The following is a 16,715-nucleotide window of genomic DNA, read 5'->3' on the forward strand; positions in this document are numbered from 1 at the left end:
AGCTAAACGTAATAAAACTTATACATTTAGCAACCACTGCTTCAGCAAAAGGTTGAAGGCGCGGTGAGAGGTCGGGAACAATCGATAGTTAAAGGTCATTTAAAGAAGCTCTGTTTAATCCAAAGTTTGGAAAACTTATTTGGTGAAACATCATAGCCCGGAAGATTTTTATTATACACTACTTCAGAGACTAGAAATGCGATCCCAGGGTATCAATTAAGGGGGGAGGAGACGAGTAATTCTCCCCTATATTTAAAAACAATATTTTTTCTCTGGAATCAGATATTTCGTGGTAACGAACTCTAAGTAAGGAACATCCCGACTCAATAGTAACCGAAACTCTAAAAAATATAAATTTGATACCAATAGATACATCAAAAGAATTGGATTTTTTTGCTGATTTTGAATATATAGGTTTTATTAATTTTAATTTTACCCATCAGAGGTTACGAGCGTGAGAAAATTTGCCTGATTTTCAAAAAAAGAGGAAAAGACCTCTTAAAATTTATAGAATCGTAATGAAAATCACAATGTCAAATTTCGCGTATCAGATAACCATATTGTACATATTTGAAGCTCTTATCTGCAAAAATGTTGAATTTTTTACTTTTTACCAGAAGAAAGATCACGGATGTGGTTTTTTTCAGACGTGATCGCATTGACCCGTTGGGCCTAGAACATTGGGAGAGGGCTAATTCTATCAAAAATTAAAAGTTATAGTGCCCTTCATAAGTGACCAAAAAATTTGGACTTTTTTGCCAAAATTGTCCAATCACAATTTTAAGATTAATATATTGTTTACCATAGTTGAAATGCCTTATACCTATATCTTTGGAGATACATGACACCCCAAAGCCCCTGGAAAGGTCTTTAAGTTATAAAATTTGCTCGTTGTTTACGTATAGTAATTGTAAAGTGTTAAACGTTCCGCTTTTATTACAGCCAATCGTGTTTAACAAAAAAACAAAGGAATTATTTACTGACCTTCAGTTGTTGTGATTTTAAGAGTTCCGCTTTCATTTCTTCCAATCGTGTCTAACAAAAAAAACAAAGGAATTATTTAATTTAGTTTCTATTTTAAAAGTTCCTCTTTCGTTTCAGCCAATCGTGTTTAACAAAAAAAAAACAAAGGAGATATTTCAGTTGTTAATATTTTAAAATTTACGCTTTTGTTTACGCAAATCGTTTTTAACAACAAAAAAAAACAAAGGTAACAGTTAAGGACTGTTAGGTGTTGTGTTTTTAATAGGTAAGCTTTTATTTAATCCAAAAGTGTTTAAAAAAAAAAAAAAAAGAATAATTTAATGAGCTTAAGTTATTTTGATTTTAAAAGTTCCGCTTTTATTTCAGCCAATCGTGTTTAACATAAAAAAAAACAAAGGAAGTATTTACTTCAGTTTCGATTTTAAAAGTTTCGATTTCATTTCTGCCAATCGTGTTTAACAAAAAAAAACAATGGAATTATTTAAGTTGTTTTGAATTTAAGAGTTCTACTTTTATTTCAGAAAAACGTGTTTCACAAAAAAAAAAAGGAATTATTTACTGACCTTGAGTTGTTGTTATTTTAAAAGTTACGCTTTTGCTTAAGACAATATTGTTTAACAAAAAAAAAGGAATTATATGCTGAACTTCAGTTGTTGTGATTTTAAAAGTTACTCTCTTACTCAAGTCAATCGCTTTTAACAAAAAAAAAAAAAGGAAACAATAATTGAAATTCATTTTTGTTTATATATAAAGTTACGCTTTTATTTAACCAAAATTTGTTTAACAAAAAAAAAAACAACGGAATTTTGTGCTGACTTTCAATTGTTGTGATTTTAAAAGTTCCGCTTTTATTTCAACCAATCGTGTTTAACAAAAAATTTACTGACCTTCAGTTGTTGTGAATTTAAAGTTGTTCCTCTTTTATTTAAGCAAATCGTTTTTAAGAAAAAAAACGAATGAATTATTTAATGACCTTCATTTGCTGTGATTTTAAAAGGTATTCTTTTATTTCAGCCAATCGTTTTTAACAAAAAAAAACAATGGAATCATTTACTGACTTTCAGTTGTTGTGATTTTTAAATTTACGCTTTTATTTAAACCAATGTTGTTTAACGAAAATTTACTGAATTTCAGTTGTTGTGATTTTAAAAGTTCAGCTTTTATGTCAGCCAATCGATTTTAACAAAAAAACAAACGTATCATTTACTTACCTTCAGTTGTTGTATTTTTAAAAGCTCCGCTTTTATTTAAGCCAATCATTTTTAAAAAAAAAAACAACGGAATTATTTACTGACCTTCAGTTGTTGTGATTTTAAAAGTTCCGATTTTGTTTCAGCAAAAGTTTTTTAACAAAAAAAAACAACGTTATTATTTACTAACCTTCAGATTTTGTCATTTTAAAAGTTCTGCTTTTGTTTCAGCCAATCTAGTTTAACAAAAAAACAAAGGAATTATTTACTGACCTTTAGTTGTTGTGATTTAAAAATTTCCACTTTTGTTTAAGCCAAACGTGTTTAACAAAAATAACAACATAATCATTGAATGGATTTCATTTGTTGGGATTTTAAAAGGCCCGCTTTTATTTATACCAAACATTATAAACAAAAACAAAACAAAGGGATTCATTACGTAACGTCAGGGGTTTGGATTTTAGGAGTTCCGCTTTTTTTTCACCCAATAGTGTTTAAAAAAAAAAAAAAATGAATTAATTAATGAACATCAGTTGTGATTTTAAGAGTTAAACTTTTGTGTAAAACAATAGCGTTTAACAAAAAAAAACAACAAAGGAATCATTTACTGACCTTCAGTTGTTGTGATTTAAAAATCCGATTTTATTTCAGCCAATCGTGATTAACAAAAAAACAAAGGAATTATTTACTGACCTTCAGTTGTGATTTTAAAAGTTCTGCTTTTGTTTCAGCCTGTCGTGTTTAAAAAAAAAAAATAGAATTATTTACTGAAATTCAGTTTATTTGAATTTAAGAGTTTCACTTTTATTTAAGTTAAATTTGTTTAACAAAAAAAAAACAAATTATATATTTTCTGACCTTAAGTTGTGATTTTTAAATTTACGCTTCTTTTTAAGCCAATCGTGTTTAAAAAAAAAAAACAATGGAATTATTTACTGACCTTCAGTTGTTGTGATTTTAAAAGTTATGCTTTTGTTTAAGGGAATCGTGTTTAACAAAAAAAAACAAAGGAATTATTTGCTGACCTTCAGTTTTTTGTAAATTCAGACGTTCTATTTTTTTTAAATAAATTGCTTTTAACAAAAAAAAGGAATCATTTACTGTCCTTTAGTTGTTGTGATTTTAAAAGGTCCACTGTTGTTTCAGCCCAACATGTTTAACAAAAAAAAAAAAGGACATTAATTAAGAACTTCAGTTGTTGTGTTGATAAAATGAACGCTATTATATCAGGCAAAAGTGTTTAAAAAAAAACAAAGAAATTATTTACTGACCTTCAGTAGTTGTGATATTAAAAGTTCCGCTTTTTTTTCAGCAAATCGTGTTTAACAAAAAAAAACAAAGGAATTATTTACTGGCCTTCAGTTGTGATTTTAAAAGTTACACTTTTGTTTCAACAAATCGTGTTTAAAAAAAAAAAACAATGTAATAATTTTCGTGTAAACATTTTTTGTTAATTTAACTTATACGCTTTTGTTTCAGCCAATCGTGCTTAACAAAAAAAAAAACAAAGTACTTATTTTCAGTACTGCTTTGGTCTTTTATTTAAAGTTCATTCTTTTGATTAAGCCAATCGTTTTTAACAAAAAAAAACAACGGAATCATTTAACGACTTTCAGTTATTGTGGTTTTAAATGTTCTGCTTTTGTTTAAGCAAATCTTGTTTAACAAAAAAAAACAAAGGAAATATTAAATTTAATACAGTTTTTTCTATTTTAAATGTTCCTCTTTTAAATCAGAAAAACGTTTTTAACAAAAAAAAAAAAAATGAATTATTTACTGACCTTCAGTTGTTTATAATTTGAAGTTTACGCATTTATTTAATCCAAACATGTTTAACAAAAAAACAAAGGAATCATTTACCTAACGACTGTTGTGATTTTAACATTTCCGCTTTTATTTCATCCAATAGTGTTTAACAAAAAAAAACAAAATGAATTATTTACTGACCTTGAGTTGTGATTTTAAGAGTTCCGCTTTTATTTCAGCCAATCGTGTTGAACAAAAAAACAAAGGAATTATTTACTGACCTTCAGTTGTGATTTTAAGAGGTCTGCTTTTGTTTCAGCCAGTCGTTTTTAAAAAAACAAAGGAATTATTTAAAGAACATCATTTTTTGTTATTTTAAAATTTACGCTTTTATTTAATCCAATCGTTTTTAACAAAAAATCAAGGGAATTATTTACTAACCTTAAGTTGTGATTTTAAGAGTTCCTCTTTTATTTCAACCAAACGTGTTTAACAAAAAAAAAAAATTAATCATTTACTGACCTTCAGTTGTTGTGATTTTAAAAGTTCCGCTTTTGTTTCAGCAAATCGAGTTTAACAAAAAAAAAACAAAGGACTTATATAATGACCTTCAGTTGTTGCTTTTTTAAAAGTTAGGCTTTTATTTCAACCAATCGTGTTTAAAAAAAAGTAATTATTTACTTACCATCAGTTTTTTGGATTTGAAGATGTTCGCTTTAGTTTCAGCCAGAAGTGTTTAACAAAAAAAAAAAAGGGCACTTTTTAATTCATTCTTTTTTTTTTTATTTAAATGTTACGCTTTTATTTCAGCTCAACGTGTTTAACAAAAAAAAAAAAAGGAATCATTTATTTTAGTTGCGATTTTAAAAGTTCCGATTTTATTTATGCCAATCGGGTTTAACAAAAAAAAACAAAGGAATTAATTAAGTTTTTGTAATTTCAAAAGTTATACTTTTATTTTAACCAATCGTGTTTAAAAAAAAACAATGGAATTATTTAATGACCTTCAGTTGTTGTGATTTTAAAAGTTCTGCTTTTGTTTCAACCAATCGTGTTTAAAAAAAAAACAAAGGAATTATTTACTGACCTTCAGTTGTTGTGATTTTAAAAGTTCCACTTTTATTTCAGCCAATCGTGTTCAACAAAAAAAAACAAAGGAATCATTTACTTACCTTCAGTTGTTGTGATTTTAAAAGTCCCGCTTTTATTTCAGCCAATCATGTTTAACAAAAAAAAAACAAATGAATTATGTGCTGACTTTAAGTTGTTGTGATTTTTAAATTTCCGCTTTTATTTAAACCAATCGTGTTTAACAAAAATTTACTGACCTTCAGTTGTTGTGATTTTAAAGTTGTTCCTCTTTTATTTCAGCCAATCGTGTTTAACAAAAAAAAACAAAGGAATCATTTACTGACCTTCAGTTGTTGTGATTTTAAAAGTTCCGCTTTTATTTCAAACAGTAGTGTTTAACAAAGAATAAAAACGGAATCATTTGATGACCGTGAGTTTTTGTGATTTTTAAATTTCTGCTTTTATTTCATCCAATCGTTTTTAACAAAAAATTTACTGACCTACAGTTGTTATTATTTTAACAAGTCTTCTGTTATGTAAGCCAATCGTGTTAACAAAAAAAAACAACTGAATCATCTACCGAGATTAAGTTGTTGTGATTTTAAAAGTTACGCTTTTATTTAAGTCAAACGTGTTTAAAACAAAAACAACGTAATTATTTTATGACCTTCATTTGTTGTTATTTTAAATTTTATGATTTTTTTTAAGCCAATCTTTTTTAAAAAAAAAAAAAAAAAGGCATCATTTACTGACCTTCAGTTGTTGTGATTTTAAAATTTCTACTTTTTTTTCAGCCAATCGAGTTTAACAAAAAAACAAAGGAATTATTTACTGACCTTTAGTTGTTGTGATTTTAGAAGTTCCTCTTTTATTTTAACCAATCGATTTTAACAAAAAAAACAAAGGACACTTTTCCGAACCTCCTTTTGTGGTTTTAAAAGTCCTTTATTTGTTTAAGCCAGTCGTTTTTAACAAAAAAAAACAAAGGAAACTAATACTGAACTACGGTTGTTGTGTTTTTAAATTTTCTGCAATTATTTCAGCCAAACATGTTTAACAAAAAAACAAAGGAATTATTTACTGTCCTTCAGTTGTGATTTTAAAAGTTCTGCTTTTTTTTCAGCCAATCATTTTTAAAAAAAAACAAAGGACTCTTTTTATGGCCTACAGTTGTTGTGTATTCTAAAGGTCCGCTATTAAAAAAGCCCAAATAGTTTAACAAAAAAAAAAAAAGGAATTAAAAACTGACCTTCAGTAGTGTGTTTTAATTGTAAGATTTTTTTTAAAAAAAAATTTTTTAACAAAAACAAACAATGGAATAATTTACTGACCTTTAGTTGTTGTGATTTTAAAAGTTCCGCTTTAATTTCAGGGAATCGTGTTTAACAAAAAAAAACAAAGGAATCATTTACTGACCTTCAGTTGTTGTGATTTTAAAAGGCCCGATTTTATTTCAGTCAATCTTTTTTAACAAAAAAAACAAAGTATTTAATGACCTTCATTTGTTTTGTTTTTAAAATGTAAGCTTTTTTTTCAGAAAATATTGTTTAACAAAAAAACAACTGAATTATTTACTGACATTCAGTTATTGTGATTTTAAAAGTTTCAATTTTGTTTCATCAAGTCTTGTTTAACAAAAAAAAAAAAGAAATCATTTACTAAACGTCAGTTGTGATTTTAAAATATCCACTTTTGTTTAAGCCACTATTTTTTAACAAAAAAAAAACAAAGGTATCATTTGATGAGTTTTAGTTGTTGTGATTTTTACATTTTCACATTAGTTTCAATCAAACGTGTTTAACAGAAAAAAACAAAGTAAACATTAACTTACATTCATGTTTTTGGATTTTTAAATTTCCTCTTTTGTTTAAGGGAATAGTGTTTAACAAAAAAAAACAAAGGAATTATTTACTGACCTTAAGTTGTTTTTATTCTGAAAGTTCCGATTTTGTTTCAGCCAATATTTTTTAACAAAAAAAACAAAGTAAACATTAAAATACATACATGTTTTTTTAATTTAAATTTAATTCTTTTATTTCAGACAAAGTTTTTTAACAAAAAAAAACAAAGGAAATATTTTCTGAACTTTAGTTGTCGATATTTTTTGAGGTCCACTTTTATTTCAGCCAATTGTTTTTAAAAAAAAAACAACTTAATTATTTGCCGACCGTCAGTTGTGATTTTAAGAGTTACGATTTATTTCAGCCAATCGTGTTTAACAAAAAAAACAAAAGGAATTATTTAATGACCTTGAGTTGTGATTTTAAGAGTTCCGCTTTTATTTCATCCAATCATGTTTAACAAAAAAAACAAAAGGAATTATTTACTGACCTTCAGTTGTGATTTTAAAAGTTCTGCTTTTGTTTCAGCCAGTCATGTATAAAAAAAAAACAAAGGAATTATTTACTGACCTTGATTTGTTGTTATTTTAAAAGTTCCGCTTTTATTTCAGCCAATAGTGTTTAAAAAAAAAAAAAAAAAAAATTATTTAATTACATTAAGTTGTTATTTTAAAAGTTACGCTTTTATTTAAGCAAATATTGTTTAACAAAAAAAAAACAAATGAATTATTTACTGACATTCAGTTTTTGTGATTTTAAAAGTTCAACTTTTATTTCAGCCAATCGTGTTTAAAAAAAAAAAACAAAGGAATTATTTACTGGCCTTCAGTTGTTGTGATTTTAAAAGTTCCGCTTTTATTTCAGACAATCGTGTTTAACAAAAAAAAAAGGAAATATTTACTTAACTTCAGTTGTTGTGATTTTAAAATTTCCGCTTTTATTTAAGCCAATAGTGTTTAACAAAAAAAAAAAGGAATCATTTACTGACCTTCAGTTGTTGTGATTTTAAAAGTTCCGCTTTTTTTTCAGCCAATCGTGTTTGACAAAAAAAACAAAGGAATCATTTAATGACATTCAGTTGTTTTTATTTTAAGAGTTACGCTATTATTTCAGCAAATAATGTTTAAAAAAAAAAAAAAAAGGAATTATTTAATGAACTTCAGTTGTTGTGATTTTTAGATTTACGCTTTTATTTAAGCTCATATTTTTTATAAAAAAAAAAAAAGGTATTCTTTAATGAACTACAGTTTTTGTTATTTTTAAAGATACACTTTTTTTTAATCCAAACATTTTTAACAAAAAAAAACAAAGGAATTCTGCTAAAAACGTCGATGCTCAAGGTAATAGTTTGAAACCACTTGTGTATTATACAGAACACATCGGAGAGGTAGAGCTAGGTCAAATCACAACGTCATTCTATTACCATTAACAATTTTTATAGATTTACGTTGTTCTAAATTTTTAACCAAATGCCTGAATTAACAAGCCCTCGTTACACTCTATTTTTAACTGATAACCCTGTTCAAACATTAATCGTGCTTTATACAGAACACATTGAAGTATTCGCAAATGCTAAACGCTTTTTTCCACCTTAATAGAATCAAATTTGCAAATGCTAAACCCTTTTTTTGCGAATGTCTATCAAACAATTCCGATTGTAAAAGCGTGTTTAATCACGTTGCTTTGAAAGGTATCCATAAGGACATGCTCTGGAAAGGTGCCAAGAAACGTAATCTCCCCAAATAACATCATTATAAGTACTCTAAGACACCTCGCTCCCATCCCTCCAAAAATATTTTATTCAGAGATTTCTTGTTAAAAAATTATCCAATCACTAATTAGAATCAGTCACACTCCTATTATTCAAACATTAATTAATATCGTTCATAGAGTCCAATTAGCGAATTCCTTATCCCTTCTTGCAAATGTCAATCAAACAATTCCGATTGTAAAAGCGTGTTTAATCACGTTGCTTGGAAAGGTATCCATAAGTACATTCTCTGTAAAGGTGCCAAGGAACTTAATCTCCCCAAATAACACCATTTTAAGTACTCTAAGACACCTTGCTCCCATCCCTCCAAAAATATTTTATTCAGAGATTTCTTGTTAAAAAATTATCCAATCACTAATTAGAATCAATCACACTCCTATTATTCAAACATTAATTAATATCATTCATAGAGTCCAATTTGCGAATTCCTTATCTCTTTTTGCAAATGTCAATCAAACAATTCCAATTGTAAAAGCGTGTTTAATCACGTTGCTTGGAAAAGTATCCATAAGTACATGCTCTGGAAAGATGCCAAGGAACATAAGGCAAGCAAATCCATAAGTAAATACTCTGGAAATGTTTTTCCTATGGCAGCAAGCAAATAGCATGGTAATTCCTATGGCAGCAAGCAAAATAGTACTTAGCACTCTACTCATATAAGGTTTTTATAGAAAGCTTTGTCGTAAAATCTTCAAAAAAGTCTCATTGGATTGGAAATTCAAAGAGATAGTGCCCTTTTTAATAGTCGAAAGTGATTGGAGGGCAACTCACCCCCCTCTCACGCCTATGTCTTCCTCAAACACATCCAATCAAAATTTTGAGATAGCCATTTTGTTCAACACAGTTGAAAGTTCTGGAAATTAGGTCTTTGAGGATGACAACCCTCACACAGCCCTCAGGACAAGAATTGTATGCTATTCCCTGGGGGCATATAAGGTTTTATAGAATTCGTTGTCGTAGAGACTTCAAAAAGGGCTCATTCGATTGGAAATTGAAATGGCTAATGCCTTTTTTAACAGTCGAAAGTGATTGGAAGGCAACTAACAACCCTTCCACGCCCACAATTTCCCCAAATACATCCAATCCAAATTTTTAGATAGCCATTTTGTTTCACACAGTTTAAAGCTCAGGAAATTGTACCTTTGAGCAGGACACTCCCCCCACAGTCTTCAAGGCAAGGGTTATAAGTTATGCCCTTGGTGCATATAAGTTTTTATTGAAATGTTTGTCATAAAAACTTGAAAAAGGGCTTATTCAATTGGAAATTCAAAGGGTTAGTGCCCTTTTAAAAGTAGAAAATTTATTTGAGGGAAACTAACCCCCCTCTCACGCCCACCATTTCCCCAAACACATCCAATCAAAATTTTAGGTAGCCATTTTGTTCAGCGTAGTTGATTTCCAGATAGAAATTATGTTTTTAAGGAGAATACTCCCCCACAGCCCTCAGGGCAGGGGTTGTAAAATCTATGCCCTGGGGGCATATAAGGTTTTTATACAAAGCGTTGTCGTAGAAACTTTAAATAACTCTCATTCGATTGGAAATTCAATGGGCTACTGCCCTTTTCAAAAGTAGAAAATGATTTGAGGGCAGCTTGGAAATTTTTGGAAATTAGGTCTTTAAGGATGACAAACCCTCCTTGTTTCTGTTGTGACAAGGGCCCCTTCTTTACTTTTATCTTTGTGATGGGACGGAAGCTGGCGTTTTTGAAGGGACTCTTCCTTCCATTCCGAACAGCTACATCCCTCCACCGATTTCTTTAAAATTTGGTTCAAGCTGGGCACATGCACATGCGGGGAAACATTTCTTTCACTGCTAGATGATTTCCGTTCCGGTGGATGTATTTTGCTAGTTCCACTACTCTTCCCTCTGGAGGTGTAATTTTCCATGAAACTGTCTCAGCTTTAAATAATTTATACCCTGCAACGGGTCCCCCCATCAATACTCAGTCTGGCATTGGTTCTGGTTTCCGTTGTCCTTGTCTTACCACAGGAATCAATCCAAGTTCACTTCAGTATTTCAAACAGCTATTATCATTCGTCATGAAGGCTTCTTTTACCTCCTTCTCCGTAGCCTCTTTTCTCAAATATAGCCTCTTTTCTCAAAATATCGACATCTATTCAATGGGAAAAAAATTATACATATTGTATTAGCTAGGCACAGCCCATCTAATTTTAAATTCTTAACCTACATATATATATATATATATATATATATATATATATATATATATATATATATATATATATATATATATATATATATATATATATATATATATATATATATATATATATATATATATATATATATATATATATATATATATATATATATATATATATATATATATATATATATATATATATATATATATATATATATATATATATATATATATATATATATATATATATATATATATATATATATACAGAACCAGAGGAAACCAAAGATGAACTAACCAAAGTACTTGGGATAACCTCGGAAAAATTTGCAGAATTACAAACAAATGATAGGGATTGTATAAAAATAAAACTGGCACCAATGAATGAAAAAATCCGCAATCTAAACAGTTTTCCAGTAATGGAAAACTACTTTACAAAATATTGGAGACTGGAGAGAACACTAGAAAATTAAAACTTTTGGTACCGTATGAACTGAAAAAGCGGTAATAAAATTGGCTCATTCAAGCCCGACGGGGGGACACATGGGATCCCAAAGAACAAGAGATAGAGTCTCACAGTGTTTTTGGTGGAAAGGGTTAAGAGAGGATATTATCATTTTTGGTAAAATATGCAAAGATTGCCAATTAGTCGCATACAAAAAACCAAATGAAAAAGTTCAAATGAAATAAATGCCCATTTTCGGCATACCATTTGAGAGAATTTCAGTGGACATTGTAGTTCCACTTCCGAAATCTAGTGCGGGAAACAGATTCATTCTAGTTATTAATGATCTGGCTACGAGATACCCAGAAGCTATCCAATTTGAACAGTAAAATCACCAAAAATCGCAGAAGAACTAGCAAAATTAATCTCACGTCACGGAATCTCAATGGAAATTTTAACAGATAATGGAACCAATTTTATATCGACATACATTCGAAAATTATACAAAATTCTTTGGATTGAACAAGTATTAACTACTCCATTTCATCCTCAATCAAACGGAGTGACAGAAATATTTAAAAAAACCTAATTAGTATGTTGAGACGTTTTGTAAGAGATGATGTAAACCAATGGGACAAAATGCTTCCTTATGTCCTTTTTGCATACAGAGCAACTCCACACCCTGCAACAGGATTCTCGCCATTTGAATTTCTATATGGAACAAACCCAAGGGGGTATTAAATGTTTTAAAGGAATCATGGAAAAATAATGAGAAAAATGAAGAAACCGTGATAACACACTTTTTATCACTGCGCGAAAAACTGCATAAATACCATGAAAATGCCAAGAAAGCACATGGAGAATACACAGAAAAACAAAATGTGATAAGATAAATCCGCCAGAATGCGTGGATTCGCGGAAAGGGGTGAAGTCCTTATATTGCTACCGGACGGAGATAATAAATTGGAAGTAAGATGAAAAGGACAATTTAAGAGGAAAAAGAAAATAAATGATGTAAATTATATGATAGAATTAGATGTTGCAAGGAAAAAGGAAGAAGTTTACCATGTGAATTTACTGAGGAAATTTAACAAGGAAAATGAAAAGGGAAGCCACAAAAATCCGCAGAAGCGCTGCCTCATGATTTCGACCATGACCATGAAAATGACGAGGAAAGTGTCCCTTTGGGTACACTAGACCCGGCGGTAACACTTATAAATGCCATTGAAAGAGTTTCGGCAGAAACGCATCTGAGCTGAGCTAAGAAATGCCAATTAAATAAATTATTCACGGAATTTGCAGACGTATTAACAGACCGAATCGGAAAAACAGAAAATGGGGTACGTAAAATACTAGTAAAGGACAACAAACCAATAAAACAATACCCTACCGAATACCAGAAACTAAAAGGAAAGAAATGAAAAAAGATATAGACCGAATGCTCGATTATGGAATTATAGAACCATCAAACTCAGAGTATGCAGTGCCAGTCGTATTAGTCTCGAAGAAGGATGGCTCCATCCGATTTTGCGTAGACTATAGAAAACTGAATAATGTTTCCGAATCAGACGCGTATCCAATATTTGTGGCAGCAAGAAAAGGAGCTATTAAAAGCACTGATAGTAAAAGAATTCCGCGTTTTCGAAGAGATAAGTTAATTTAGCCTACAGAGTAGCCTATTGTGATTACATATAAAGGTAAAAAATACGGAATCAATTAGCAAAATTATATTAATTATCTGGGCTGTGCATATTTAGATAATAATAAGTAATACAATTTAGGAATTACTATACCACGCGAATAATTAACTTGGAAAAATCCATCTACCTCCCACCGCAGCCACGCGGTTGAGCGGTCTATGGAAAAATTATGATGGTATGAGCAGAGTTCTGTTATATACGTGATTGAATACAGCAAGCTTTTTTATACTATATAATCTTTGACTTTTTAGCCTAGGCAGTGTCCAAGGAGATAGTTAGAAATACTAGCGGTAACCCAGGGTGGGTACCCTTGGCTTCCAAGTGGCCCCTTTGACCGTTGATCACGTTAACTTACCCTAAGACATGGTATATTGTAAATTGGGTACTTACATACCCGATATTTACAGAACCGTTGGGGTAAGCGCGGGTTTCCAACTATAATATTTGTCACCGCCGCGGGCTTTGCCCTCTAGTAAGTGGTGTAGCACCATTTTTGTGACCAATAAGTGGTGACACCCGTACCTTACCACTCCAATGCAATCTTTTTTTAATTCTTTTTCGAACAGGTAAAATCATACCGTTCCTGTTTTTGGCCGTATTTTCTAACGTCTTTATTTGGGCAATTGGTAAAACAGTGGCCACTGGAGTTACAATGGTAGCTTCTTAATTCTCTTTGTGTTTGCCATATTTGGCTATCATTCTTTTTATTTTCTGTGTAAGGGTATTCTCTCCTACCATTACCTCCTAGCCTTGTTCTTGGTGGAAATGTCTTCCTCCTAATCTCGGTGTGCCTGTCTGCTAATTCGGACATTTTATCAAATGTTTGTGGGTTTTTCTCTTTTAATTACATTCTTATATCTAGATAGGTATTTTCTAAGAATTGTTCCATTACTGTTTTATCTATCACTTCCGTCAATTTTTCCTTTATCTCTTCCGGGTCTTTTAAAATTCTATAATTTTCTAACTCTAGCCATTAGAACTTGAACTTGAACTTTGACTTTATTTAAAATAAACACACAAATAAAACACAACTCCAGGGAGACATATAAACACATATCTTTAAATTTGTATCCATATTGTTTATAAGCTTTGTTGTCTCGTTTTCTTTCGCTTCTAAACCTTCTTTGAAAGTGCTCGGGAGAGAGTTGAAACTTGCTTGTTTTACCCTTTCAAAATCCATCGAGTAGTGCATTGGTAATGCTTTATATGCAATTTGGGCTTTGTAGTTAAGGAGGCGCTATATTTATGTCACCCAATGTTCTCTCGGCCATCCATTTAATTCCACGGTTTTTTCAAAGTTGTAGAAATACAAATGTACATCTTCATTCTCTTTCATTGGTTGGACGTTTACTGCATGCATCAAATTTACAATGGACGATCTTTGAGGCTCCTGGGAATTCTTCCCTGTAATTATTTGCATTAGTTCTCTTCTATCCTCTCTATCTTCCTCTTCCCTTCGTTCTCTCGCTATTCTATCAGCCTCTTCCTTTTTTTCTCTAGCTATTCTGTCAGCCTCTTCCTTTCGTTCTTTGGCTATTCTATCAGCCTCTTCCTTTTGTTCACTGGCTATTCTCTCTTCCTACATGAAATTTAATATTTGTTTTGTCATATCTATTTGAGTACTTTTTCGTGAGCCCCTGCTGGAAATTGAGCTCTATTACTCCTGCTACTTGGCCTACTATGATTTTCTCCGTCTTTATGTTTTCTTAATTCATTTTCTGAGTCTATTCGTTCTATAATTATATTTTCTCTTACCCGCAACTCCCCTACATTTTCTACCTCATCTGAAGGGTAAGTTGGTTTTGTTTTACCCGTATTTTCATAGAATGATTTTTCTTCATGTATTATCGCCATAGTTTCTTTTGTCTGGGTTTCTCTATCTGGGAATAATTCTTTCTGAATCTGCCTTAAACTCTTTTCTTCCTCCATGGTTTGTACCGGAGATCGCTCTACTACTGATTTTGTTTTGAAATTTTCCCCTTCACACGTGTCAGAAGTGTCTATTTCATCCTCTGAGTGATATATGGTTCAATCTGATGGTGTTTTTCTTAAGGCATTTCCAGCGGGAGTCGCATACAATTGCGATGCGTCTGAATACGATTTTTGTTTTACCGCGGTAGTTTTTTTCGAATTCATATCCAATTCTTCGAACTGTCCCTTTTCTGATCTTGTCTGAATTCTCCGTTTGTCCGCCATTACTTCAAGGTTTACTTAACGTCTTCTGCCTCATATGCCCCCAGGGCATAACTTAAAACCCTTGTCCTGAGTGCTTTGAGGTGGGTTGTCATCCTCAAAGACCTAATTTACAGAACTTTAAACTACGTTGAATAAAATGGCTATCTCAAAATTTGATTGGATATGTTTGGGGAAAAGGTGGGCGCGAGAGAGGGGTTAGGTGCCCTCCAATAACTTTCGACTATTAAAAAGGGCACTAGCCTTTTTAATTTCCAATCGAATGAGCCTTTTTTGAAGTTTTTACGACAACGCATTCAACAAAAACCTTATATGTCCCCAGGTCATAACTTAAAACCCCTGCCCCAAGGGTTGTAGGGGAGTTTTCTCCTCAAAAAAGTATTTTCTGTGTGGAAATCAGCTACGCTGAACAAAATGGCTATCTCAAAATTTTGATTGGACGTGTTTGGGAGAATGATGGGCGTGGGGGGGCCAATTGAATGAGCCCTTTTCAAGGTTTCTACGACAACTTATTCGATACGAAGTGCCCTGCTCTAAAGGAAAAAAAATATTAAATGATAAATTGTGCCAACATCATCCTTATATAACCTCAGGGCATAACTTACAACCCTCTCCCGAGGGTGGTGGGGGAGTGTCCTCCTCAAAAACATATTTTCTATCTTGAAATCAACTACGCTGAACAAAATGGCTATCTCAAAATTTTGATTGGATATGTTTGGGGGAATGATGGGCGTGGGGAGGGGGGCCAGTTGCGCTCCAATCACTTTCGACTATTAAAAAGGGCACTAGCCCTTTGAATTTCCTATCGAATGAGCCTTTTTTGAAGTTTCTACGACAACGCCTTCTATAAAAACCTTATATGCCCCCAGGGCATAACTTACAAACCCTTGCCCCGAGGGTTGTGGCGGAGTGTCCTCCTCAAAAATATATTTTCTATCCTGAAATTAACTACGCTGAACAAATGGCTCTCTCAAAATTTCAATTGGATACGTTTGGGGGAATGATGGGCGTGGGTAGGGGGGGGGGGCTAGTTGCCGTCCAATCACTTTTGACTAGTAAAAATGGCACTATCCCTTTGAATTTCCAATCGAATGAGCCTTTTTTAAGGTTTTACGACACCGCATTCTATAAAAACCTTATATGTCCCCAGGGCATACCTTAAAACCCTTGACCCGAGGGTTGTGGGGGAGTGTCCTCCTCAAAATATATTTTCTATCTGGAAATCAACTACGATGAAAAAATGGCTATCTCAAAATTTGGATTGGATGTGTTTGGAGGAATGATAGGCTTGGGGGGGGGGGGGAGGGGTTAGTTGCCCTCCAATCACTTTCGACTATTAAAAAGGGCACTACCCACTCCAATTTCCAATCTAATGAGCCTTTTTCAAAGTTTCTACGAAAACTCCTTCGATACGAAGTGCCCATGTATGGAGAAAAAAAACACATTGAATCCCACATCGTTCTTTACTTAGGCAGCGCCATTGCGCCGCCTATGATTAAATAAAAAAACACATTTTTTTTAACTGACAGAAAGAAGCAACATTAAAACTTAAAACGAACAGAAATTATTCCGTATATGAAAGGGGCTGTCCCCTCCTCAATGCCTCGCT

Source organism: Artemia sp. Qi Xiang Cuo, chromosome 19 (genome assembly GCF_049724085.1).
Source record: "Artemia sp. Qi Xiang Cuo chromosome 19, ASM4972408v1, whole genome shotgun sequence".
Lineage (NCBI taxonomy): Eukaryota > Metazoa > Arthropoda > Branchiopoda > Anostraca > Artemiidae > Artemia > Artemia sp. Qi Xiang Cuo.